The 26,714-nt window shown below is 40.7% G+C and overlaps 1 pseudogene; it reads right to left on the bottom strand.

Annotated features, from left to right (window-relative positions):
- Positions 1–15,176: 15,176 nt before the first annotated feature.
- LOC101675325 lies at positions 15,177–23,118 on the bottom strand (annotated as a pseudogene).
- Positions 23,119–26,714: the final 3,596 nt, after the last annotated feature.

The following is a 26,714-nucleotide window of genomic DNA, read 5'->3' as shown; positions in this document are numbered from 1 at the left end:
AGATATTAATTGTCCTTAGAGGCCAGAATTGCCCCTGCTTGAAAACTGATCTCATAAAAGTTTCATTGTTTTGACAAGAGAGCAGAAGGCTGGCTGAGGACAAAGCAAAAGGCTGACACCTCACAATCTCTTCCTCACCCCCACCACTCCTGGGTGCGACAAATGTGACATTCTATAGGAATGTCCCAACTCTCTTAATGTTAATAGCTTGTTAAAAGGGAAAAACAACCTTGCCACCTCCCTCCGTTGCCTCAGGTCTGGTACCTTGTAGGCCCTCCTTAGCATATGAAAGTTCTATTGGAACCGCCCTTCCCTCACCTTCCCCCAACCGCAAGGTACAGAACCTGCCATCGCTCACAACCTGGGGCATCAGCTCTTCCTACCCATGGGCCCTGTCCCCGTGCTTTAATAAACCGACATTTTGCACCAAAGATGTCTCAAGAGTTCTTTTTTGGTCGTCGGCTCCAGACCTCACCCCACCCAACCTCACGTATGTTCTAGAACTTCCATCAGTTTGGAATACTGTATTCCACATCTCCTTGAATCTTTAGGATGAAAACTTAGCATTAATTTTGAATATGGAAACCAGCTGAGCGGAACACTAGAAGGGAAGAAAAATAATATTCCTTCTGATGAAGTCCCAGAACCTAAGTCAGGTTCGGTGGGGTGCGGAGGTTCGGGGCCGATGACTAAAGAAAGAATTCTTAAGACGAGGTTGGTGCAAAAGGTGATTTATTAGAGCACGGGGACAGGGCCCGTGGGCAGGAAGAGCTGCTGCCCTGGGGTTGTGAGGATAGGCATGTTAAATACCCTGCAGTTGGGGGAAGGTGAGGGGAAGGGATGGGAGATTTCAGCAGAGTTTTCACATGTTAAGGAGAGCCTACAAGGTGCTGGTGGGGGGGGGGAGGTTCCTTGCCCTTATGGCTTGATCAATGTCGTCCTTAGGTCAGGCATTAACATCAAGATAATTGGGGGATTCTTGGTGGGGTATTATGATCCAGCTATCATTTACATTCCCTTCTACCTCAGTCTCCTCCAGTTTATGGTGGGAGGGAGACATTAGGGCTTCAGGAACCGAGAGTTATTTGCCTCTGGAAATTTGTGCTACTGATAAGGTAACCTCCCTGTTTAGGTCTCTAGGACATCTGTGGAGCAAGGGAGATTCCTGTTCTGCAGGATTGTGATCCCTGCAAGTTAACTATTTATCGTTTTATGGCAGTCAGGGGTCCCTGAGGAATGCTACACACATGGAGGGGAGCTGGTGAAGAGGGGGTGCAAGGCGCCAGCTTTTGCTTTGTCCTCAGCCAGCCTCCTGCTCCCTCATCACTTCCACCCTTCTAGCTTTTGTGGCCGAAACCCCCATGTAATAAAAGATTAATCAGAGAAACGACAACAACAAAAACAAGACAGAAATTTAATAATATGTACACATCATGATACAGGTGAGATAGGCAGGACTGAGTAAAACTCTAAGATTGGCCCCAGACACCACCTTAAATACCATCTTTAGCTACCAAGAGAAAAGAAAGCTGTTGGGGGTGGGGGTAGGAGGGAAGTTACAGGAGGTTATCAGGGAAAGCACTGTAACAAGGGTAAGGTTTGTTACACAGATTTGAGTCTGTACCTTCTCCTTTGATGAGAGTTTCTTGTGATTTAGTCTTCCTAGTACAGAGAAAGAGAGATGCTCTTACAAATGGAGATTTCCTTTGTAAATGTAAATTTCCCTTACCAAAGAATAACTTCTGCTGTTTTTTAGAGCTTCTCCAATGTCTGCAGTTTCTTAAGAATAAACAGTTCAGAATAATCCTATGTCAGAGGCATATTTTAGGGGAATATTCTGCTACTCTCCAAGCTCACATCAGCCCTCCTAATGATTTCAGGAAAAATTTAACTACCAGTATCAGTGTAAGGTCTGGATTCCTGAAAGTTAAGAATCTTGTTATTTTTGTTTGTTTTTTTTTGTATTGAGTCCTGCTTTTTTCTATTTTGTCGTTCAGTTTCTTTGATTCCCGAATCATTCCACAAGTCCGGAAGTGGCTTCACATATCAACGATTTGATTAAAAAGATAGTAGTATCTTTGATCAGTATGAAAACAAATGCGTTGTGTATTAAAAGTTATAAAAACTTTATCTATGGCCCACAGGAATGAAAGATAGGATAAAAAAAAAAAAAAAGGAAAGGAAAGCTTTGGTGTTCTTTAAGTTTTACAGTGACCTTTACAGTGACCTAGGAAGAAACCCTAATTGGCAAAATCACTACCCTTGCAGATATAACGTTGAAACCTAAAAGATTACTGAGAAAAATTAACTTAGTGCAATTTAAGTAGTATAAAAAGGGTAACATCAATGTATAAATAAATTTCAGTTTTTTCCAGACAAATAATTACATAAAGATGAAAAACTTTTAATAAAAAGACCCTTAAACTAGACCTCTGTTTCTTTTTCTAAAAGGGACTTAAAAGAAATTCTTGAAACTTAATGTGGCCACATACCGTGTAATTATCTTCAAATCACCAACATAGCCCAGTTGGTCTCTCTTTTAAATGCAAATGAAAGTCCAAGCAAAAGGTCTTTTCTTTTGAAAATCTTTCTGCCAGCAGTAGACCCTATTTGTGGTCAGTATTCTTCTGGAAAAGACAGTAAAGACAGGATTGGGTTCTAGGAATCTGCAGGGAAAAGAGCTATGTGACACACTCAGACCCTCAGAGTTGACATAAAGATTATTTTAAGGTGGAAACATTTGAGCTACAGAAGTTTCCGGAAGAAAACTTACCTGACTGAAGTAGAACCTGGGGGAAAATACAAATGCCATTAACGCCCCTTCTAGGGAATTTCCTTAAAACTCAGCTGCCTTGGAAACAAACTGCTCATTCCATGAACGCTCCCAAAACCCAAGAGAATCTTCGTACTCTCCCTTTGAAGTCGTAGCAACCCAAACTCCTCTTTTGTTAAGCTCATATGTATAAACCTTTACCTAGGACTATGCTACAAGTTATTCATTGCAGAGCAACTCCCCTGTGCATGTGTACAGAAACCCTGTCTTTCCTCTTGTTTATATCTATTGTCAATGCATCTGCAGACCCCCAACTACTAGACGCCCGTGGACAGAGGAAAACGTTTTCCTTCCCACAGAGTTATGTAGATGCTTTGGCTTTGTCAGTCCTTTAATGGGAAACTAACGTCTATAACAAACTACCATCACTATGTCTGCAAAGGTATCCGAATTTGATTTACAGTGTTAACTGTAGATCACCGGCATTGAGAGATACCATTCCTCTCACTGTCTGAAGTAAATGAGACCCCAACAGTTTTAAGTGATTGGCTCAGTGATGCATGACTGGATTAGAAGAGTTGGAATGTACACCGAGTCCTTCTGAATGTTAGAAAGGATAACTAGGGTTTTAATTCAGCCAATCAAATCATACTTGGGTTGGGGGGTGGGGGACATAGGGACTTTCTGAGATCAGGAGACTTTCCCTGTAGAGCACAACTGCATTTTAACAACGAAGGCATAGAATAGGACTTCTCACCCCTATTGATGATAAAGCTTGGAAACGAAAAGGAATCCCCTTCATTATGTAAGAATGAATGAATAAAAGAATGAATCCATGTGTTTCATTAATAGAAATAGCTGTATTACTGTATTACTGACTTTCAGACCGACCTGCCACGATCCCAGAATACAGGCCGCCGATAAGGGGCATTGGAGGTATTGTGGGAAAAATTTGTACCTAGTTTACACTGAAATTTGTACCGATTTAAGAAATATTTTACATGAATTATTTATGATGGCTTCTGGGGAGAATTTTTATTCACTTATTCCTTTCCATTTTATTAGAGCAACACATTTTAAATAAGCCCATGAAGCTAATCTAGCCAGCTTCCCTGTGATTGAATACTTGTAATTCATCATGCTACCCCTGTTTATAATGTTTGTCGATATGATGAGCTGTGTAAGAGTAATTACCATATCAATTTTATTTGTCCAGTCTCAGTTTATTTCACCCTTTCCAAATAAATTCTCATATTTACAGTTATTTCAAAAGGGACAACTAAAATGTACTTCTGCACTAAGTAAAACTAATGGTTCCTAATGTGTCTCAGAGATCCTCTTTTCCTCTAGTAATGTATTAGGATATTAGTGTAAATTCTTTTCTTTTTTTCCCCCCTACTAAAACATTTTATTTGAATTTTCTAAAGTCAAACCTGGCATGTTTGAGAGGAGGAATAGACTATATGCCAAGTAGAATTCTGATGTGAGTTTCATGAAGTTAAGTCTATATAGAAATCCTTGTGTGAACAGATTGGCTGCAAAATATACCAAGCAACCTAATAACACTCCATATCACTGCTGTCACTTTCTCATGGCTCCTGAATCGGTGGTTTTTGGCATCTTAATGACTGGTTCTGTCTTAAGAGTTTAGTTTGACAGTGTTATCAATCCAACTATTAACAGTACCAAAAGCACTGGATCAAATGCCTTTCTAATATTTTATTTCCTCCTTTGGGTTTTATAAATGAAACTCATTATTATGGAAGTAATTTGATTTCCCAAGGAAGCCTGTTGTTGTTTTATAAGGTTTTCTGTAATATTCTCTAAAATATTTCTCTATAATATTCTCTAAAATATTAAATATTAAAATATTAAGGTGACTGAATGTGTTTTGTTCTTATTAGGTATTTTTTCTTGTTATAAAAAAAATCTACTGATAAATCGAAGAGGTATTTTTCTCTTCTCCTTTTCTCTTACATATTCAAAGTATTATAATAAGGAGCAAGATAATCATCTTTTCTATCTTATATTGATAATGCCCTGGAAAAAGTATAACCTTTTTATCATCTGCAAGCATCAACTCCTCAGCATTAGAAACGTCCTAGAAAAAGCACCATATGGGTTGTCAGTGGGGCTGTTTGTAATTCAGCAGTTTTCTGTAGATGTTCTTGATGGTATTGAAAGACCCCTCCCCTAGAAGATAGATAGGATAACTAACCGCTTGTTTGCTTTTCTGTGAACCGCTGGCTTTTAGGCGTAAATTAGGTTATTAATTGCTTATTAATTGCTCTTTTGCCCTTCTGTAACTGCTTGGCTTATAGAAATAATAAGAAGACGCCATGATGGCATTCCTACCTTCCCCCTTCTTGTTCCCCCTTTCCCGCCTCTCTCCTCCCGCGTGGGGGCCCTCAGAATCAATCAGCTTGATCGCCCTTCCCGCCTCTCTTCGCGCGCGCGGGTCCTTAGAGCCAATCACCAAACTCCACGTATGCCTTTTTCAAAAGTTCTAACTGTCAACCAATCAGTTGCGCCCCACCCAAAACTTGTTTGTACCTGTCTATAAAAACCCGGCACCACCCCAGCCAGGTGTGCTCAGCTAGCAGGAGCTGCTGACCACCCGCAGGCGCCTGCGTAACAATAAAGAACCTCTTGCTGATTGCATCCAGTGGCAGTGTTGGATTCTTGGGTAAGGGGATCCGCGGGTCTTTCAGTATCATTTTAACCAATAAGTAGTTGTTCTTGTGCACTTTACCAAAGTAAGGGTGGGCATAGGAAGAGTTTATTCAACTCTTTAAAATGTCTTGCCTGTCGGGCCAGATCCTCCTTGCCAGGCAGTAGAACACTGAACTTATAATGTTGAGTTTTTTTTTTTTCTCTTAGCCTCCCATTGGTTGTGCAAGGGAGGAAAAGCAATTTTTTCTCTACCCCTCTGAGTTCTTTACTAAGCATCCTGTAATGAAAGACAGATGAATATGCGAAAAAGAAATATAAGTATGTATGTGCTCATTATACATACGTGTGTGTGTGTGTGTGTGTGTGTGTGTGTTTCTTGTATATACTTGGAAGCTCTATATACTTGGAAGCTATCCAGGGAAAACAAAGAACTCAAATCAGTGGCTTAGAACTCTAAATTATAGAGCATCCTTAATTAAGAAAAATAAAATTTGTGAAGAAATGGCAGAACAAAGGAAAGCAACTTAGGCTTCTAAGGGTGACAAATTTGGGAAGGGAAAGTAATGGTAGATAAAAGTAAAGTTTGTTGGGGCACCTGGGTGCCTTAGTTGGTTAAGCATCTTCCTTCAGTTCAGGTCATGATCCCGGAGTCCTGGGACTGAGCTCTGCCTACATGGGTCTCCCTGCTCAGAGGGAGCCTGTTTCTCCCTCTCCCTCTGCCTGCCACTCTGCCTACTTGTGATCTCTTTCTCTGTCAAATAAATAAATAAAATCTTAAAAAAAAAAAAGTATGTTATGTAGATTCCTCTAGTACCTTCTTCAAGCTGATAGGGTCTAAATTTGTCTCTAGTGATTAATTTTTGTTCCTCCTGGTGGAGAAGGGAGTAGGGATACTTTTGAAAATTTATATTCTGCTTTTAAGCAAGTAAGAGGAGGGCAGAGAGCCTTTCTTTTATCTGCTTCTTCTCAATTGCTATCAGCTCAAAATAATTCTTATGCCAAAGTGGCATATTTTAGGATGGCAAATTCTGCTAAGTTGATACTGGGGCATGGGCAACTATCTCCTCAGCTGGAATAGGTATGAAATTGCTTGTCACAGATTCCTAATTAATTTTTATCAGATTTGTAATCTGTGTCTTCCCTTAAAGCATGTATCTATTGAATTTTTATGATGATTCAGATTAGGTGATATATACATGGCCTTCTAGCAATATCTGATTTCTTAAAAATTCAGCTTCTCATTTGTCAATATGTATGGTGTAAACATTACTATTACTGAATATTTGCTGCTTTTGGGGGCAAAGGATTATACTTTCCTTACCCCACCAATGTCAGGCTTGGTTAAGACAATGTGTGTGTCAGCTTTTATTGCCAATGTGTTATCAAGGTCTGCCACAATAACCAGTAATGTTCCACTTAGAGGCTGCTCTGTCAGTATCAGTCCCAGAATCAAGATGCCCCAAGAGGGAAGTAAGCTTCAGTAAAGAATAGACATTTGTTGTATGCTACTGAAATTTGGTGACATTTATTATCATATCATAACCTAGCTTATGCTAGTATACCATATGGAGATTTGAGGAGAAGTAAAGGCAAACTTTTGGACGATAACTTCTATCTGCCAATTAAATAAGTTATCATTAAGGGGAATACTTAAAGTAATACACATAATCAAAATTGGTTGAGATGTATTTGGCATCTAGAATAAATATTTTCCTTTTTTCAGATCTCAGAATTTAGCCACAATTAACTTTTCTCTCCCTGAAACTAAATGATAGTGTCTGTCTTTGAATTTTCCAGCTATTCCTTTTAGTTTTATAGGAAGGCCTGTGGACCTCCTAGTTTAGAGCAGTTACAGTTATTTCAGTATGGTAGAGGAAAGAAAAGCAAAATGTATTTCTTTGGCATAGTATGTCTGGTGTTCTTAGACAAATTGAGGAGCACAAATGCCTACCAGAGTATCAGAAAATACCTACCAGATTCAGAAAGGAGATAACCACACAGTATACATATCAGTGAGCTATGAAAAAGCTCTCAGTGGCAAGATGTGAGAAGAAGTTTTCCTGCTCATGGTAAGAGGAATATTTTCATTACATTCTCATGATGCTTAAGACCAAGGAGTTTCAGGTGTGATCAAAGCCAGGCCAGAGTTAGCAGAAACATGTGGAGGTGCTCACAGACCAACTCATATTAATTTTATAGGGCAGCATGGATAGCCCTGGTCTGGGATTATACATTCTGTTTCAGTTGGAGTAGTCTATTAGTCTCGTTCTTCATTCCATCACAGAAGGAGCTTTGATTACAAATGTCAGAAGCCCATCCTCATTAAGTTGAACTAAAAAAATTCATGGACACTTCCATAGGGATTTTAAGTGGTGAAATCATCTCGCACAGACAAGCCAGGGCAATGTCTCAGTCAGTAATGGCTAAATTCAGGAGTTGGTAAGTCATCGGAGGTCATGTCTATTTCTCCCCTCAGGTCTTCTTATCTTTGTGTTGGTTTCCTTCTCAAGCAAGTTCTCAATGTATGGTAGGAAAATTGGCCCCTGGAAACACCAAAGGTAAATCAGTCATGTACCTTGAGATTCCAGAGAAGACAACTTCCTTTTTCCAAAATAGATAGTCATGGGAGAGCCTCTGATCGAGTCCTTTTGGGTGGTGTGTTATTCGTTGTGGCTTGCAGTGCTCTTATTAGCCAGGTGAACATCATGGACCACACATGCAGGAATGAGAGAAGGGAGAGTCTTAGCCAAACTCAATGGGATGGGTTTCCTACAGAAGAAGTGCTCTGTTATGAGAAGAAGGGAGGAAGAAAGATTTTGTCAGGGAAACAAAAACAGTGGCTAGGCTGAAACACTACTTATGTCTTCCTTAGATGGCAATCTTTGGATGGCCAGATGGAACCTGATCCCTTGAGCTGTAGTTTGTCCCTGGTCTGGAACTTAAGTTTTCATTAACAGCATGGGCATTCTAGTCACTGAAGCAGAGGCATTGCTGAATGTCATCTTATGAATGATCACAATCTGTTGATAGGGTGAAACTGAGATTATTGTTTTTCTTGGTAAAAGAAAACAAAACTTCCAAAGCTTTGGTAGTGATTCAGAGGGGAGTGTGAAGAATTGGAATTTATTGATAGTTAGAAACTAAGGTGTATCTTTCAATGTTAGTGTTGGGGGGAGTTGAAGTAGTCTTTATTAGAACTGAGTAAATATCATGATATAATAATTTAGAGTTGGTAGGAACTTCAAGGCAAGAATTTAAAAGCAAGAGTTTCAAAAGAATCTTAGGGCATAACTGTCTATTAATGCATTCTATTGAAGAGTTGATGGATATTTCAGGAAGTTTTTGTAATTAACAACCAAATGATTTGCTTGGGCAAAGACTTCTAGAAAAGTAATTTATGCCAATGAAGACATGGGAATAATGTAGTCATATTGATATAGGCAGTTAGCTCTGTGAGAGGGGGTGGTTTTATTCCTCACTGTCCAAGCTGTATGTAGGAATAGAAGGTTTTATTTCTGTATATTTTTTAGCCTTAAAAAATGACCTAGTATAGGGGCGCCTGGGTGGCTCAGTGGATTAAAGCCTCTGCCTTCAGCTCAGGTCGTGATCCCAGGGTCCTGGGCTCCAGCCCCGCATTGGGCTCTCTGCTCAGTGGGGAGCCTGCTTCTGCCTCCCCCTCTGCCTGCCTCTCTGCCTACTTGTGATTTCTCTCTTCGTCAAATAAAGAAAATCTTTAAAAAAGACCTAGTATAATTATATAAAAATGATTAAAAAATAACTTAAATATTCATTTAAGATGAAAAAAACTTATCTAACATGTATTAAAATATAAATGATAAAAGATTAAAAGAAACTTTTAGAGCAACATGTCTTTAAAAATTGAATAAACAAATGTTTTCAATTACTATTTGCTCAGCTATTTTAAATGAACATGACTTTTTTTTTTTTTTTTTTGAGGGGGTGGGAAGGGAGCCTTGTCGAGGCAGAGTGAGAGGGAGGAAGGGAATCCCCAGCAGGCTCCACACCCAGCACAGAGCCCCATGTGGGGCTCCATCCCATGACCTGAGTTCATGACCTGAGCCAAAACCAAAAGTCGGATATTTAACCAACTTACTGAGCCACTCACACGCCCCTAAATGAAGATGATTTTAATACTGAACTTAGTACTGAAATGGATATACCCTTTATTATTGAGAAGACACGTTTTGAACTCACTTGGCTGTTTCTCCTTGTTTTTGGAGAGGTCTCTCTTATTGCTGTTATCTTTCTGAAGCAGCTTCTCCCCTAGAGCTCTGTTCCTTGGTGTTATTGAGAACACCGTCCTTCAGTTATTCTTTTTTTTTTTTTTTTTTTTTTTAATTTGTTAGAGACAGACACAGAGAGAGAGAGACCGCACACACAGGCAGACAGAGTGGTCGGCAGAGGCAGAGGGAGAAGCAGGCTCTCTGCCGAGCAAGGAGCTCGATGTGGGACTCGATCCCAGGACGCTGGGATCATGACCTGAGCCAAAGGCAACTGCTTAACCAACTGAGCCACCCAGGCGTCCCCTCCTTCAGTTATTCTTTCTGGCATTCCTCTGCTCTTTGGGGTGGAGGAGGCATAAACCTAGCTCTTCTCATCCCTGTTATTTCCCTTTGCCCCATACAATGATGTATGTATGATATGCCTGGTAATCTGGATTACCAAACCTAGATTTTTAAAGGGTCTCATAATTTAGGGCCAGGACTATTTTTGATACTCTTATTAATCTCTTTATATGTATGCAATATTTTGAAACTCTGAAAATAAGATTCAGTTGATGAGTAGGTCTAAAGCCCTCTACAAATCTGAATTGTAGCATAGAACTATAGAGAACAGAAGTGTAACTATTGCATAAAATATACAAAACCACAGTGTAAATAGAGGTCACTTTATTGGGAATAAATTGCATCTTACAATATTTTAACTATCTTTTCTTTTAAATAAGCCGCCTGTTATTCTCATTATCATCTCTTTATATTTTTTCCTTCCCCTGTTCTCCTTTTCCCAGACTCTGAGTCTTCTTGCTTAGACTTACCTGTTGTCATGTCCACACTGCCGTGACAGCAGCAGGTCAAAAAAAACATGGAACCTGGAACGGGGTGCTTCTCCAAGGGGGCTATTGTCCCTGACTAGAATTTCAGCTGTAACAGATGCATTGACATTCAATGAGCCACTTGGGAAGGCTCCAGTTCTTTCCTGTATCTTAGAAGTGCTACCATCCACCCTCCCTGAGGAGTTAGTACACATAGAACACAACACTCTTCTCTTCACACTGAAGTAAATAACACTGCAACTTTTGACCTCTGAGAGGGAAAACTCATTGTCTACAGTGCATGAAAGTCTCATGCAGGAAGTCACTGAAGAAAGCTTGAGCAATTTAGACTCAAGTGTCTAATTTAGAGTATACCTAGTGCCTGAAAATTCCCCTATCCTCAGTAAATGCACAGCACAGACATATGCTCCCAAACACACAGAGATGAAGAGAGAGGAAGAAAAAGAATGCCAACAGCTCATGCATGAAAGCATTTTCTGCAAAGTAAAACAATGATAAGATTGGATCTACAAAGAAGGTACCTATTAAAGCAAAATTGACAAAGATTTTTTTTTTTAAGATTTTATTTATTTATTTGGCAGAGAGAGATCACAAGTAGGCAGAGAGGCAGGCAGAGAGAGAGAGGAAAGCAGGCTCCCCGCTGAGCCGAGAGCCAATGCGGGGCTTGATCCCAGAACCCTGAGATCATGACCTGAGCTGAAGGCAGTGTGACTCAACCCACTGAGCCACCCAGGCACCCAAAATTGACAAAGATTAACTGATAAGGAAGACCTTATTCATGACTATTGTAGTAGGAGAGAGAGGATAAGAACACATAGGAGCTCAGCTTGACTGAAACAAAGTGCTAGAGAGTTTGTAAGAGCTGAGATGGAGGGGATCATAGGCCATCTATGGTTTTATTTATTTATTTAAAAGGATTTTATTTATTTATTTGACAGAGAGAGAGAGAGAGAGATCACAAGTAGACAGAGAGGCAGGCAGAGAGAGAAGGGGGAAGCAGGCTCCCTGCTGAGCAGAGAGCCCGATGCAGGGCTCGATCCCAGGATCCTGAGATCATGACCTGAGCTGAAGGCAGAGGCTTAACCCACTGAGCCACTCAGCACCCCATAAGCTATCTATGTTTGTTGACTGTCCTTATCCACAGGAAAACTAAACTTTCTTATATTTTCATGACACAGAGTAGTTTTACCAGTTGAAGCAAAGGTCTCACCACCCCCCCCCATGGAAACTGGGAGATAGGAGTGCTCTCGTCAGTGATGACTATATTTTAAAGAGATGGTTTACACATTCTTGAGAAAGGCATTTCTGGGGTTGTAAAACTGACAAGAACTTGGAAGCTATTTATATACATTTCAAAGGAGTAGAAAAAAAATTCAGAAGCTTTTTCTAAAGTAAGTGTGTAAGGAAAGGGAAGTCAGGGACTTAGTGGTAGGAAGAAGCCTGTCTAAAGTTTGGTCATCCTGGGGGAAGATTAAGGCCATCTTGGTTACATTCTTGGAGCATACCTTCTACGTCCATCTGTCAGCTTCTTCACAGAAGAAGAATCTGCCTTGACATCATTCTGGATAAGATACGGTACACTTAGCATATATGAAGTAGATGGATGTCTATGGAGGTTGAACTGAAGCCATTGCTACCAACTTGTCCTTTGTGGCCTTTCGGATGGTTTAAATTCCCACTTTTAGCCATTCATAATCTTGGGTTAATCTTCCTCCTTCTTTTAAAAAAGATTTATTTATCTATGTATTTATTTGAGAAAGAAAGCAAGCAGGAGAAGGAGTAGAGGGAGAAGCCTACTCTCCACTGAGCAGGGAGCCTGATGTAGGGCTTGATCCCAGGACTCTGGGTTCATGAACTGAGCTCAGGGTAGATGCTTAGCCAACTGAGCCACCCAGGTGTCCCTTGGCATTCTCTTGTTATAAACAAACATACCTTTGATTATATGTGTATTTGTGTGTGTATTTCACACACACACCCCCACACCCACACACACACATGCAACACACACACACATATATTGTATATTATATGTGTTTATGAATGAATGTATTTATTTCCTGTGGAAAGAAGATCAAGAGCAGCCTCCTAGACCATACTGCCTAGAGCATAAAGAAGATTATGCACAGGAGGAAGGAAAAATAATATGAGCTACATTTACTGTGAGTCAGGTGTAGTCTTAAGCCCTCTAGTGTTACTCATTCCATCCTTACAGTGACCGTACAAGGTAAGTATGATGGTCTTCCCTTAAAATAGAAGCAAACCTAGAAAACTGAAGTCGCTTAAGGCCGTGCAGCTAGTGAAGGGCAGAGCTGGGGTTCTGACAGAAGGCTATAATGAGTCTGCTGCCTCTAGTTTTGATGTTTGACCACTGACAGTTTTGAACTACCACCCTCCCCCTTTCTCTTTGCCCCACATTTGAGCAAGTCACTATAAAAGCAGGATCAAATCATACAAACTTCTGGGCACTAGCAGAGCACCCCTCTTCCTGCCTCTAAAGCAAAATAAATATCAAAACCACTTGTCTCTCCCTTTTCTCAAGCTGCTCCCAGCTGGCTTGGGTGCTTACCCTGTTCTACCGGGGGTGGGGGGGATCCTAGTATGTGAGTAATAAACCTTTTTATATCCTATTGTTGATGTATGATGTCATTAGTCTTGCTTGATGTTTTAATTGATTTCGGGGGTCAGATTGATTTCTCCCTCTGTAGGCAGGCAACCACAAAACAGGCAATGCAAAATGGAAAGGGGAAGTGGGGCCACTGAACACACACATGACCACTTCATATTACAGCGGCCAACACTCTACATGTGCCTTAGCCACATACCCCTGTCATGCTATGAATAATACTCAGGCAGAAAAAGTGGGGTGGGGTGGTGGGGGGGCTCATTTGAAGTAGAACAATTTGTACTGATTCTGTATATTTCAGTTTTGGTTCATCTTTTCTGTGCACTTTCAGTTCTTGTAATTATAAGCTGTAGCCATGTAGGATACTGTGAACCAAAGTAAGCTTTATTGCAGGAAAGGACTGTTTAAACAGTTGAAGGCCTGTTTCTTCCTTCTCTGTTCTTATTGTTATGAATATAATGAATTTTTAACAAATAGAGGGCCTATTGCTGAGCTGGAAGACAAATGCTCTGTTGCAATAGTAAAAGCAGACCATCTCATGCATCTTCTGAATGATTTAGCCAAAGAATTGTCCCCATAGGTAATGAACATCTGTTTTATTTAGCTTCCTCTTCTCCAACTCTCTGATAACAGAACTGATTTTCCTCTGAGGAAGCTGTTCCATATGTTTCAGCAAAGCTAAGGCCTTTAACTTCATAAAATCTGCCCCAAACACAGGGGAGGACATAGAACCCAGTCTATGGGTTGAAGTCTAAAACTACATTATCCTCCTGAAACTATTGGTGGGTTTAGAAATGCACATGTCGCTGAGTTCAGGCCAACCAGAATCCTCCATGAGAATCTTCTGCTAGACCTTTTAACATGATGACAGGGCACCTGGTAGCTCAGTCGGTTAAGCATCTGCCTTTGGCTCAGGTATCATCATCATTCCAGGGTCCTGGGATCAAACCCCACGGTTGGACTTCTGCTCAGCAGTGAGTCTGTTTCTCCCTCTTCCTCTGACCCTCTGCCTGCTTGTGCTATCTCTTTCTCTCAAATAAATAAATAAAAATCTTAAAAAAAAAAATTAGACCTTTAACATGACTACATCTCTCAACTGGTGTTGCTGGTAGTTTGTGACAAAAGGGCTGTCACAGGTGATTGTTCTTTATACCTGAAGCTAAATTCATTGACCAAGAGAAAAGGACATGGGCTTCCAAGATACAACTCTTGAAGCCAATTATTTTTGGAAATTTTTGTTAACAGAAGCCAATGAATTCTCCTTTTCTTCCTAAGCTAGTTTGAGATGCGTTTCATAACTTGTAGTCAAAAGTTTACATTGTTTACATTGTTTATGTGTAAATATACTGTGTCATGAAAGATGTACTAGGTAAGGGATCAAATAATTTATTGTCCAAATCAGAACACTTTTGAAAGTAAAACTGGATAAAATTCATACTTACAGAGGGCAACAGGTTATACTGGAACTTTTACTATGCCCAGGCCAACCAGGGCATGCATTAACCCTAATAATTAGGTTTTATCATACCATATTGTAGGTCTTTTAGACCTTATAGTGGCTTCCTCCATGCCCATAGATTTTTTCTTTTTTTTTTTTTTTTTTAACATATATAGGCAACTCTTTAATGAGTTACATTTGGAAACAGAAAGGGGAGGTCAGCCAGGCACTTTTAACTGTGGTTTTATGCAGTTAAGCCCTTCAAAGAATAGTGAAATCAAGGCACTTTTCCTCCTGGAATATTTCCTTCTTATTTTTCTTTGTTGTAAGGTTCTATAGAAATGTATGAGTATATGGGCATTATAAAAGAGAAGGGATGACCTGTGAGGAAGGAAATCAGACAATAAATCTAAAACTATGGAAATTAAAAACTTGAACTTGGGGGAGGGTAGGAAGCAACACATTTTTTCAAAGCTGTTACAGTCCACGCAGTTGTATTTTCAAGTAGGAATAGAAAAAAACAGATACTCAGCTGCAAAATGAATCTGGGGTCTTGACTTTAGAGCTTCTATTGTCTTTGGAATTGGGTGGGGCATCAAGTGCCTTTTTCAGAATAGGCCAGAGAAGATAGGTCTAATCTGGCTTGTAAGGCCTTTGTTAGCCCTGTGGCCAGCACCCTGTGGGGGAACACCCAGTTCTTCCTAGTCCAGTCATAGGCCTTGGGCCCACTGCAGTGTGAAGACAACCAGATTTGCTTGTTTGGGGTCTGCATGTTGATCACATAGCTTCCTAGATCTCCACCTAGCGTAACTGTTAAAACATCACTCCCACACGAGACATCATAGACTTAGAATGAGTAAGGTTTGTCTGCGAGGTCTTCAACAAACTCTGCTAGAGAATCCGGTGTCTTCTCTGCCAGCTTTCATAGGTGGTCGCATCTAGACTGTCAGGCTCGCCCAAAGTTCCCACTGTCCTCAGAGTCATCAAACACCCTGCTTTCTGACATTCACCTTCTGGTTGAGGTGGTGGAGGCTTGGAGGAGTGTGGCTGGGTCCCAACTCACGGGCACCAGCGGTGACCCTAGGGCTGGGTGTTCCCTCCTTGCCCCCGGGGCCCCAGCGAGGGTCAGGGCTGAGCCCAGGAGGTGCCCGGGCGGGGCAGTGTGCACCTATACCACCCTCGGACTCCAGGGACTGCACAGAGTTCTGTAATACATACTGAATGTGTAAGAAAACAGCTCTGTGTGGCCTGTCCACGCATGTGGCAGCAGGCACTTTATTTTGGCCTGACCAACAATATTTCCTGGTTTTCTTTTCATTACAGAAACCCTTTTTGGCTCTTTATGTACTAGTGGACTTAGGCACAGGGATGAAATAGTTGCTCTAGGCAGTCATAGCAATTTAGTTTGCCCATATGAGTGAATGATCTTCAGAAAGCTTTTCACCTACTTAGGGCCACTAGGATGTCAGGAGAAGTCTGTTGGCGACTTCTAGGGAAGTTTTTCTTCCCTGAGAGAAAAGAGACACAAGAATATACGTCATTCTCTGGATTCCTTACCCAACCACATTCCTGCTCTGGGTGCTGTTGTGTTAAGACTCAATGACTGAGGGGCACCTAGGTGGCTCAGTGGGCTAAAGCCTCTGCTTTCGGCTCAGGTCATGGTCTCAGGGTCCTGGGATGGAGCCCCACATTGGGCTCTCTGCTCAGCGGGGAGCCTGCTTCCTCCTCCTCTCTCTCTCTCTCTCTGCCTGCCTCTCTGCTTACTTGTGATCTCTGTCTGTCAAATAAATAAATAAAAATCTTAAGAAAAAAAAAGTTCTAAAAAAAAAAAAAAGACTCAATGACTGAGTCTGTGGCAGCAACGTGGGGTCCGTGAGGTAGTCGGTCTGCAGATAGACACCTGCATGCTGAGGATGGTGGTGCTAACACATGGAAAGTTTTGGGGCCTTAATGCTATCACTCAATCTGGAATCAACCCTGGGATTTCTGCCTCCAGAGGTCTTGTCAGATAAGCATGTCGTATTCTTATGGGTTAAGCTATTATCAGGGAGGTATCTGTTAACCTAGTTAATATAAGAGGCATAAATTCCATACCAGGCTGTCAGTGTCCATGTCATGGTCATATCCTACTGGATGGGCAAATTCTGCAGACAGCTTCCAGAGTCAATCCCCACCATATCACAAATGCTGCCCTGTATTTTTCAAGAGGAAGAAAAAGTTGTCTAGATAGGCCTCGTTGTCGTCCACCTAAGGAAGCCTCTCTTCCTCTCTCTCTTACCTCTTTGTGCTGTAGCAAATCATTCTTCAAAGATGCATATGGAAAACAGTTAACATAAGTTTATAAGAAAACTACAAATAGATATCTTTTGTGACTTTAAGCTTACTCCCTACTAGAGCAACCTAGAATTGATTGGCTTTTCTAAATCCTGTGCAAAGCCTTACCCATTTCAGGATACCAGGATTTTCATGGAGGCCTGGAGCAAGCAATAGGAGCCCTTTCCCTCTCTCCGGGCTTGGCAGAGAGCAAGCTCATCACAGTGAATCGAGCTCTCCACATCCTGCTGCCTTTCAAGTACCCGTTTATCAGGTCATTGGATGATGACAGACTGAACATTGGTGTCACTATTAGGAAGCATGGGCTCTAGTCATATCTTTGCCACCAGGAAGATCTGCCATCCAAGACACCTTATGCAAGCCCCTGGGAGATTTCAGTTTTACAGTCTGTAAAATGAGGATTTTGGATGAGAGAATTTAGAATTCTAAAATTGCATACTCAGAATCCAAAGAGACTTCATCTCAGGAAATGAGGCTTCATAGCACCAGCCAGACTCCATCTATTATCAGTGGTTGCTAGAAAGTTGTGTTGAGAAGTGAGGTAGACTGTATAGATATCCATAACATCTGTCTTTCCATAGATACCACAGATATCCAGGACCTAATCCCCGGAATCTGTGAACAAAAGGGACTTCTCATATGTGATTAAGTTAAAAACTCTCAGATGAGATTATCCTGAATTATCTGGGGGGGGGGCACTAACTGAGATCTATTCTTATAAGAGACCCGCAGATTTGACTACTTTGACTACAGAAGAGATGAAGAGATAGGTGTGTATGTGACTGCACTTCTGGCTTCCCAGGTGGAGGAAGGGGTCCTAAGCCAAGGAATACAGGGAATGCAGTTCTAGAAGCTTGAAGAAGTAAGGAAACAGATTTACTTCGGAAGCTTTGGAGGGGATGCAGCCCTGCCAACAGTTTGATTTTTGACATCTAACTGGAACTATAAAAGGATAAGTTTGTATTGCTTTAAGCCACTGATTTGTGGTAGTTGGTTATAGCATCCTAACTAAATAACTCAAGAAGGATGATATAGTGTCATTGACCTCAGCAGAGATACAGACTGGGTTATATTAGAGATGGTCCATTCTGAATGGAAGTGAGTGGCAGTGAGTGCTTTCTTGTCTCCCAGCTGCAGCTTCTGGCTTAGAGTACTATGGATCTGGATATGTAAAAATAGCTTTGTAATACACTGGTATTTTCTGCTTTTATCTGAATATTGCCCTCTAACAAGGATCTTCCAATATGTGCTGATAGGTCGCTCTTCAGCTTTCCACATAAATTATATTTACAGACAATAGCAGACTGGGGGTGCCTGTGTGAATGAATTATTTTCAGCATTTATCTTTTTCAATTGGCATTTATTGCTGTGGCTTCTAACCTATGGCATGTATCAAAATAACTTAAGACGTTTATAAAAGTGCATGCCTGGATCTCAACCCAATGGATCCAAACAATTTCCTTAAGCATTATTTTTATATTCTTTGAAGACATTATAAAATACACACAAAGGTGAAAATAATTTATTGAGTCAGCTGCCATTGACTGATATAATTGGAAATACTCCCCAAATATTGCTATTTTTGCAACAGATTTGACAGCCTTGTGGTTCTCTCTCTCTGTCATGATACCCATGTTCCTATGGTGGTACATGGAGGTAAGCCAGGCCAAAAAAGCTCAGAAATTTTCCTTCAGAGTGCATTAAATAATGCTAAATGTGTGATTTATTACTCATAGCATGCTGACTATTTCAGGAAATTGCCAGTCTGTCTTAGGCTGGATGGCCTCTCATCAAATTTGATGTCATCTGTTTGCTGACTGGAGAGACAGAAAATATTGCTGTTCTATCCTACTTTATACAAACATGAAATTGAACCCTCTGAAATTACTGTTTTTTCTAGGTAAAAAATACTAGAATGCTGGCAATTCCATATGGTTTAACCTGCTAAATGAATTTATTAGTAAATAAACTAAAATCAAACAAGCTAAATTATTCCAACAGTTTTTTTTAAAAGTGAAATTTAATAAGTAGGTAAATACTGGTATAACTTCCAGGTTATTGAATGTAACCAGAGAGATGAAAGATAAATTGTTAGTTAAAATTCTGCGTATTGCTGTCTTTGTTGATTTTCTTCAACCTTCGCAAGACATGAGTTTGTTTCATTGTCTTCAGTGATTTTTGTACATATTCATCGAATGCGTGAATGTTACTATTGTATATAAATGAAAAGCAACCACAAATCATGAATTATGTGTGTGTACTTAAAACCCTGTACTATAATATGCACTGTAAATGAGTTTATTACATATATTATTAAGGTTGGGCTAGCTGTAGCCCATTGGAATTAGAGTAAGAAGTCGAGTTGGAGTCCACATGTGTGACTTGTTTTCATTTCCCCATCTGCAAAATGGGGAATATTTACCAGGTAGAATTACTGTGAGGCTCAAATTAGATAATGTGTATGCAGGTAATTGTAAATCATAAAGCACTGTAAGATATTATGGTGTATATGAAATAAGTACGAGCTGAAGATATGCCATCTTTGTGTCAACAGACTAAGCTGTTTCTAGGATGCTAACCAGATGCACTTTGTAAGTTGACAAACAGAACTTGTTTATGCATTGATGAAAAAAAAAAAGGTTTACTATCTCCTATGGAATAGATAGCTAACAAGTGTGAGAGATTTATGTGAAAAAACAAAAGTCCATTAATTAAATAAATAGGGTAAAAATAATTAACCTGACAATCACATTTCAAAAAGAATACCTGTTTTTTAACTCAAAGGATTATTATTATTATTATTATTAAGATTATTTATTTGGCAGAGAGAGAGAGCACAAGCAGGGGAACCGGCAGGCAGAAGGGGAAGCAGGCACCCTGCTGAGCAAGGACCCCGATGTGGGACTCGATCCCAAGACCCTAGGAAAATGATCTGAGGTGAAGGCAGATGCTTAGCTGACTGAGCCACCCAGGCATCCCTATTTTTATTATTATTATTTTTTATTTATTTTAAGTAATCCCTACACCCAAGACGGGACTCAAACCTGCAACCCCAAAATCAAGAGTTACACGTTTCCCTGACTGAGCCAGCCAGACACCCCTCAAAAGATTATTTAAATCTTCACTTTTTAATTTAACCCAAATTTCTTTGTGTTGGGAGGTATAACATTAATTTCTTTTAAGCATTCTTATAAGAATGTTTTTTTGCCATTGTTTGCAAATAAGCTAAGGAAATTAGCTGATGAAGACAGGAGGTAACGCCCATACTGACCTTATGGCTTCCCTGTCAAGGATCTCACGAGCAATACCTCTCCACTGCATAAGTATTATTACTTTATTTTAATTATATTATACTTCAAGAGCATTTTAATGTTGTTACATATTATTTCTTGCATGTAATTAGTGAAATAGAAAGTGATAAACTTTATTATTTTTACTTTATTTACTTCTGTATTATTTTATTTACGGGCAGTTCTCCTTTAAGAGAGGAACAGATAAGTGAATGGATCTTCTCGATACATGTGGTCATTGTCTGGAAATAGAACCACTCCGAGAAATCTGAGAATGCTTTGAGAATACCAGGACCCTGGAGGGGCTGTTGCAGAGTCTTGGAGAATTTACCCATGGAAGAGCCAATGTGGTGGGTCTGTGACTAGCGGAATGACAGATAAGAGGATGACGGAAAGATCTGCAAGGCTGCAGAAGCAGCATGGCCCAGGGCACAGAGGTGTGAAACACCACAGGTGTGCAATTAGAATGATAGCCAGTTAGCATGCCTCGAATATAAAACTCGAGGAGGAGGAGGGCAAGGGCGCTTTCTGATAAGGAATAAGCCTATGGCTGGTTAATCAGGTCATCGGGGTCCTGCCGGTAGCTTGTTCATTACATGCCTGTTTTCTAATTTGATCAACTTCGGTGGCAACCGTCATCAGACAAGGCAGGTGTTTTCTGGAGAGGCTCTGTCGCACACCCTCAAAGGATTTCCCCTTCTTTCCAAAGCACCTGCTACCGCCACACAACTGGCTGATAAATACACCGATGACATTATTTTTCTGTTCAGAACTACCAGAAAAGCTGAAGTCCCACTCAAGAAGGCATAAGCTTGGCCCAGGCATCACTTGGGAAAAAGTGTTGCTTAGCTGAGCCATTCAAACTGGGCACAGTATCAAATCCATAAAAAGTACTCCATAAATAGTAGGAGTTGCTGTGGTTGTGTGTATTTTGATCATTGAATTCTCCTTCCCTTAAACCTAGACTTTGCCACTTAACATTAAATTCCTTTCACTTTGATCTGATTCACAGGTGCTGGGTTGTATGTTGGGCGTACTGATAAAGATATAGGAGTAGTATTAAATGTGCTAGGATGTGCCAAGACCTGGCTAAGGACTAGGGTATATTACAAACTTATTAAAACAAAAGAGATGTATCTAACTTCAGGCCAGTATAAGAACTGATACATTCATCAGTATCTCTCATCAATTTTTTTATGGGTTTATAGATCTTTTTAAAGAGCTAAAATTTTAGAAGAAGTTTGAAAAAAAATCTAAACATATACTTGATATTTCACTACATTTTTTATTCTAGAATATTTTTTTTTAAAGACGGCTCTTTGAATATTGCTCAGGTGAATAGGATAATGGTAAAATACATATGTAAGATAACAGACTAATAATTCAGTAAACACTTTGGCACTTAGCATCCAGTTTATGAAATAAAACTTTGCCATTGCCTTTAAAACTTCAGTGAGTTCCAGAATTTTGTGTATATTTTCCTTTTGTAGAAATTTTATCATGTGTTGATCTTTAAACCTAAAATATCAGGGCGCCTGGGTGGCTCAGTGGGTTAAGCCTCTGCCTTCTGCTCAGGTCATGATCTCAGCTTCCTGGGATCGAGCCCCACATCGGGCTCTCTGCTCAGCAGGGAGCCTGCTTCCCCCCTTCTCTCTGCCTGCTTCTCTGCCTACTTGTGATCTCTCTCTCTGTCAAATTAAAAAAAAAAAAAAATTAAACCTAAAATATCTAACCATACCCACTCAGTAGCACAGCCAGCTCTGTCAAAGTTCAAGTGTTTATTCATGTATGGGAAAGTGGGATGGGTGGTCTTGACCCTCTGTTGTATGCCATTGGTCTGTTTGTCTTTTCCTACCCTATTTTCACAGTTTTAGCTATCATAGCCTTAGAAGTTTTATATAAATTCTTGATACTTTAATATTTTTTATTTTCTTTCTGGTTCTTTTCCTCTGCGTCATGGTAAAATGTCTCAATTTTGCCTTTCATTTTATTGAATCCATTTTCTAAAGGTCAATTTGTTTTATTTAGCATCCAACACATTTTTTTTTTAAGATTATTTATTTATTTATTTGACAGACAGAGATCACAGGTAAGCAGAGAGGCAGGCAGAGAGAGAGGAGGAAGCAGGCTCCCTGCTGAGCAGAGAGCCCGATGTGGGCCTCGATCCCAGGACCCTGGGATCATGACCTGAGCCGAAGGCAGAGGCTTTAACCCATTGAGCCACCCAGGCGCCCTCCAATACATATTTTAATTCACTATTGAAATTTTAGTTTTCTTGCTTTTTTTTTTTTTTTTGTCTCATCTTGCACACTAATACCTCCTAAGAAAAATAGAGTGGTTTTGGGGCGCCTGGGTGGCTCAGTGGGTAAAGCCTCTGCCTTCAGCTCAGGTCATGATCCTGATCCTGGGATCAAGCCCCGGATCAGGCTCTCTGCTCAACAGGGAGCCTGCTTCCTCCTCTCTCTCTGCCTGCCTGTGATCTCTGTCAAATAAATAAATAAAATCTTTAAAAAAAAAAAAAAAAGAAAGAAAAGAAAAATAGAGTGGTTTTAATGCAAAGAATGTAGAGACGTCATTCCTCCCAACTTACACATAGATGTATAGTATTTAGAATACCCTGGCAAACATCTGCTGAGATTAGGTTCTGATTCTAGTAATAAATCCTTATTAGGGTTCTGTACTTCTAATAAGGAATCTTTAGGGTTATATATCAAATAGACTGTAATACAAATCACCCCAAAATTTAGTGGCTTAAAACAGCATTTATTATGCTTGCTATTTTGCAGGTCAGAAATTTTAGCTGGGCTCTAGGTGAGTAATCTTGCCTGGCTGAGCTCGGTCATTAGATTTCAGCCAGCGCCAGGTCAGCGGGGGGCTGGCTGGTCTCGCACAGGCTGGTGGGGGACAACTCATCTCCGCACACTTGGTCTCTCACCACCCTCCGGCTTGCTTGGGCTTGTTCACATGGCAGCAACCCGTTTCCAGGAGACAACAGAAGTGTGTAAGCACTCTTGAGTCTTCGTCTTGGAACTGGCACAACATTGCTTCCACTGCATCACAAGGACCGGAGCCAGTTGGGAGGCCAGCAGAGATTCACAGGGAAGGAGAGGGGATCCCACCTTTTCGTGGCAGGGAGGCCATTTGCGAAGGGCGTGGCTACAGAGCTGAGTCATGGACTGTGGCTGGTTTTTGCATTCAGTTGCAGGCAACATCCTGTTTCTTGGGTATTGATCTGTGTTTTGAACAGGCTCCATGTTGTGGTTTCTTTTTCTATGTTAATTTTGAAGCCAGGAAAGGACCAGCTAGAGCTGTGGGGCATATAATAAAAGAGCGTTTAAATTACCCTTCTCCCCGTCCACTGCCTACCTGGACCTAAATTTCTTCACAATATTCTTCCCTTGAGAAGCTCAGTTTTCTTGTCCTGTGAATAAGAGATTTTACTGATGTTTTGCTCAGAAGTTGAGAAAGCCTGCATCAGGGATTGGTAGCCATTTTAAACTGGAAGACTTAGCTTGATAATAGATTGTTATTCTTTATTCCAGGTGATAGGTTATATTCATTTGCTCTCACAATGACCACCATAATACCATTGTTTTTAAGATTTTATTTATTTATTAGAGAGAGCATGCACAAGTTGGGGGGAGGCACAGAGGGAGAAGCTGACTCCCTGCAGGGCAGGGAGCCTAGTGCAGGGTTCAGTCCCAGGACCCTAAGATCATGACCTGAGCTGAAGTCAGATTCTTTTTTTTTTAAAGATTTTTATTTATTTATTTGACAGACAGAGATCACAAGCAGGCAGAGAGGCAGACAGAGAGAGAGAGAGAGGAGGAAGCAGGCTCCCCGCCAAGCAGAGAGCCCAATGCGGGGCTCCATCCCAGGACCCTGGGATCATGACCTGAGCCGAAGGCAGAGGCTTTAACCCACTGAGCCACCCAGGCGCCCCTGAAGTCAGATTCTTAACTGACTAAGCCATCCAGACGGCCCCCATAATACCGCGTTTTGACAATGGCTTGCTGGAACTTCATTTCCTGATGAGTTGCCTGACATGCAAAACCAAGATTTCTTGAGTTCAATTTCTTCCCAGGTAATTCATCTTTGTCCCATGCTCCTTGCTACCTGCGCTGAGACCTGGGATTGTTTCTGAGCTGGCAATGTTTGAATTGGTTCTTGTTTACCCTTTTGAACCTACATCAATCAGGTTGTCAGTATAGACACCCACATTTACATAACTAATGGCAATCCTGCTCGGTGTCATTTCAGTTTGCGCTATGACTAGTGATCTCATTTACACACTGGTGACCTTCCAGATTTCACTTCTGTTAATTTCATCTGTAGGTCCTTTAAGTTCAAACTGCAAGATTCCTGCCTATTCAGAGAAATGCTCTCAGGAGTCTTGTCTCTGCCACTTTCTGCTGTCTAATTTTCTCCTCTTATTTATTACCCCAGCTTTTAATTTACTATCTTATTGATGTAACAGATTTTGCTCTAATACTTTAGCATCCTTTTGGCCTCTCTCCTTTTTACCATAGAAGCTATGAAAACTCTTGCTGTTTGTATCAGACTATGCTGCTGTCTTTCCCAAGAGGGTGCTAGTGGCCACACTGAGCCACCAAATTGTCTGTTTCGATGGAACTGATTAATCATGCAAGGTAAACTTCCATTCCTTTTTCAGTGAAATGAATAGATTTTGTTTACTTTATTTTTTTTTTTTTTAGAAGTGAATAAATTGAATTAACTGTTTGACTGGATTGATGGCATTTTCCGTTTTTGGCTTTAGGATTTTAAAAGTCTGATTTCCTATTTTATCAATAATACTTAGGAAAGCCTAGGTTAACGGTCCTTCTGAGGGACAGGGTGGGTTTTATTTACCATTTAGGAGTACATTGCTTTCTGTGATTAGCATCCTGCCTGCTGTTTAGTACAGGCTGTTGAACAAGGATTCTGGAGTCAGGATCCTCATTCTGTCGATTGCCGCCTGGGTGACCAGTCTCGGCTTCTCCATCAGTGTGGGACACGTCATAGGCGCTCACACATAGCACCACAGGGGACGCGATATGTAGAGTGCGGAGAACTACGTCTAGTAGAGAGGAAACTGTGGATTCTGGCTACCTTTCCCATTTCCATCCTATAAACGGTATGAAATAGATTGACACTCAGGAAAAGATGCCCATTCTGACCTCCCCAAGAACTATGTCTCTCTGGGATTCCTTTGCATCCCTTTGGCCTCTCCAGCTTTGCTCCAGGCTTCTGAGTTTCGCTCTTCCTGGCCCTTTTTGGGTTTTTTGCTGTTGGTGACAGAAACATTGCAGAAGCCCTGGATGTTTGGCAAATACTGAGAAGGGCATGGGAAGGTGAAAACAAGTGCCTGTGCAGGTGGAGGTACCAGGCCCTGGCTCTGCTGTCAGGACTACAGGCTTTCCACCCTCCACATCAGAGGAAAGAGTGTTTCCACTCCTGTTAATAAAACTGATAAATTCAGGATCACTCAGAGAGGGCTGCTTGCAGCATCCTGAAATGCCAAAACAAAACTCATGATTTCCTGGGGAAAGTTACCAGGAAAAGTAATGAAGAAATAGACAAAAGACAAAAATCTCTAGTTTTGATTGAGTTATCATAGCCTGAATTTTTTGGCAAGCCTACGTTATTCGGAGGGTCCCGGGGTAACAGAAATAACACAAAATCAAATGTGGAATGGAAAATAGACCATGGTCACAGCCACTGGGGACACTTGAACAAGTCCCTTCCCTTCTTTGAGACTGACTCTTTATACCTGGAAAATCAGGGTGCTGATTTGTGATCTCTAAATTGTCATACCACTCTGACATTTCTTGATTCTATTTTAAAGTGTAAGAATGTGTTTGTTACCACAGGCGGTATCCCTGGAAAGGCTTTAGAATAATTGTGGAACCCATTCAGCCTCACTGTTGGCAGGAATCTTGATGAGTATGATTTAGCGTGCTTCCCAGAGCTACTGCATATGATGTTGAGCCAAATTCCTGGGGCATCTGAACTACTGCCTGGCCGTAAGTTAGGCCTTTTTCCAGAACTGCTAAGTGGTACCTTTGTGACCTGACTGTGTTAATCATGAGTTGGGCACTTGGGGAGGTATATTAGCTCATTGATACCTCTGGATCAAACCCAGGTTTACTTTGTGGGAATAAATGGACATGGCAAAGAAATATATTCTTCCTTTCCTAACAAGTTCATGAATCACAGTCTGCCACATACACATGGGGGAGTATCAAGATCAAATGTAAACATATCATATATACGAAGAATTTTAAGTACATAATTAGACAATGTGGTAGATATGAGAACACGTCCATGTCAGCCGTGTGCCAAAGGAATTAGATATTAAGTCCTGCTCTGTGGGATATAAACCTAAATAACTTAACACTTATCCTCTGCATGTCCTCTAAAAATAATTTTCTTTTCATTAGCATGAAAGTGACCTAGAATTTCTCTCCAGATCCAAGAAGATAGGACTTTCTCATATGGAGATAGAACTT

This window comes from Mustela putorius, unplaced genomic scaffold (assembly GCF_011764305.1).
Source record: "Mustela putorius furo isolate JIRA1106 unplaced genomic scaffold, ASM1176430v1.1 tig00003859_pilon_pilon_pilon, whole genome shotgun sequence".
NCBI lineage: Eukaryota > Metazoa > Chordata > Mammalia > Carnivora > Mustelidae > Mustela > Mustela putorius.
The sequence above is the reverse complement of the archived record's forward strand: the minus strand, read 5'-3'. Positions and strand labels throughout refer to the sequence as shown.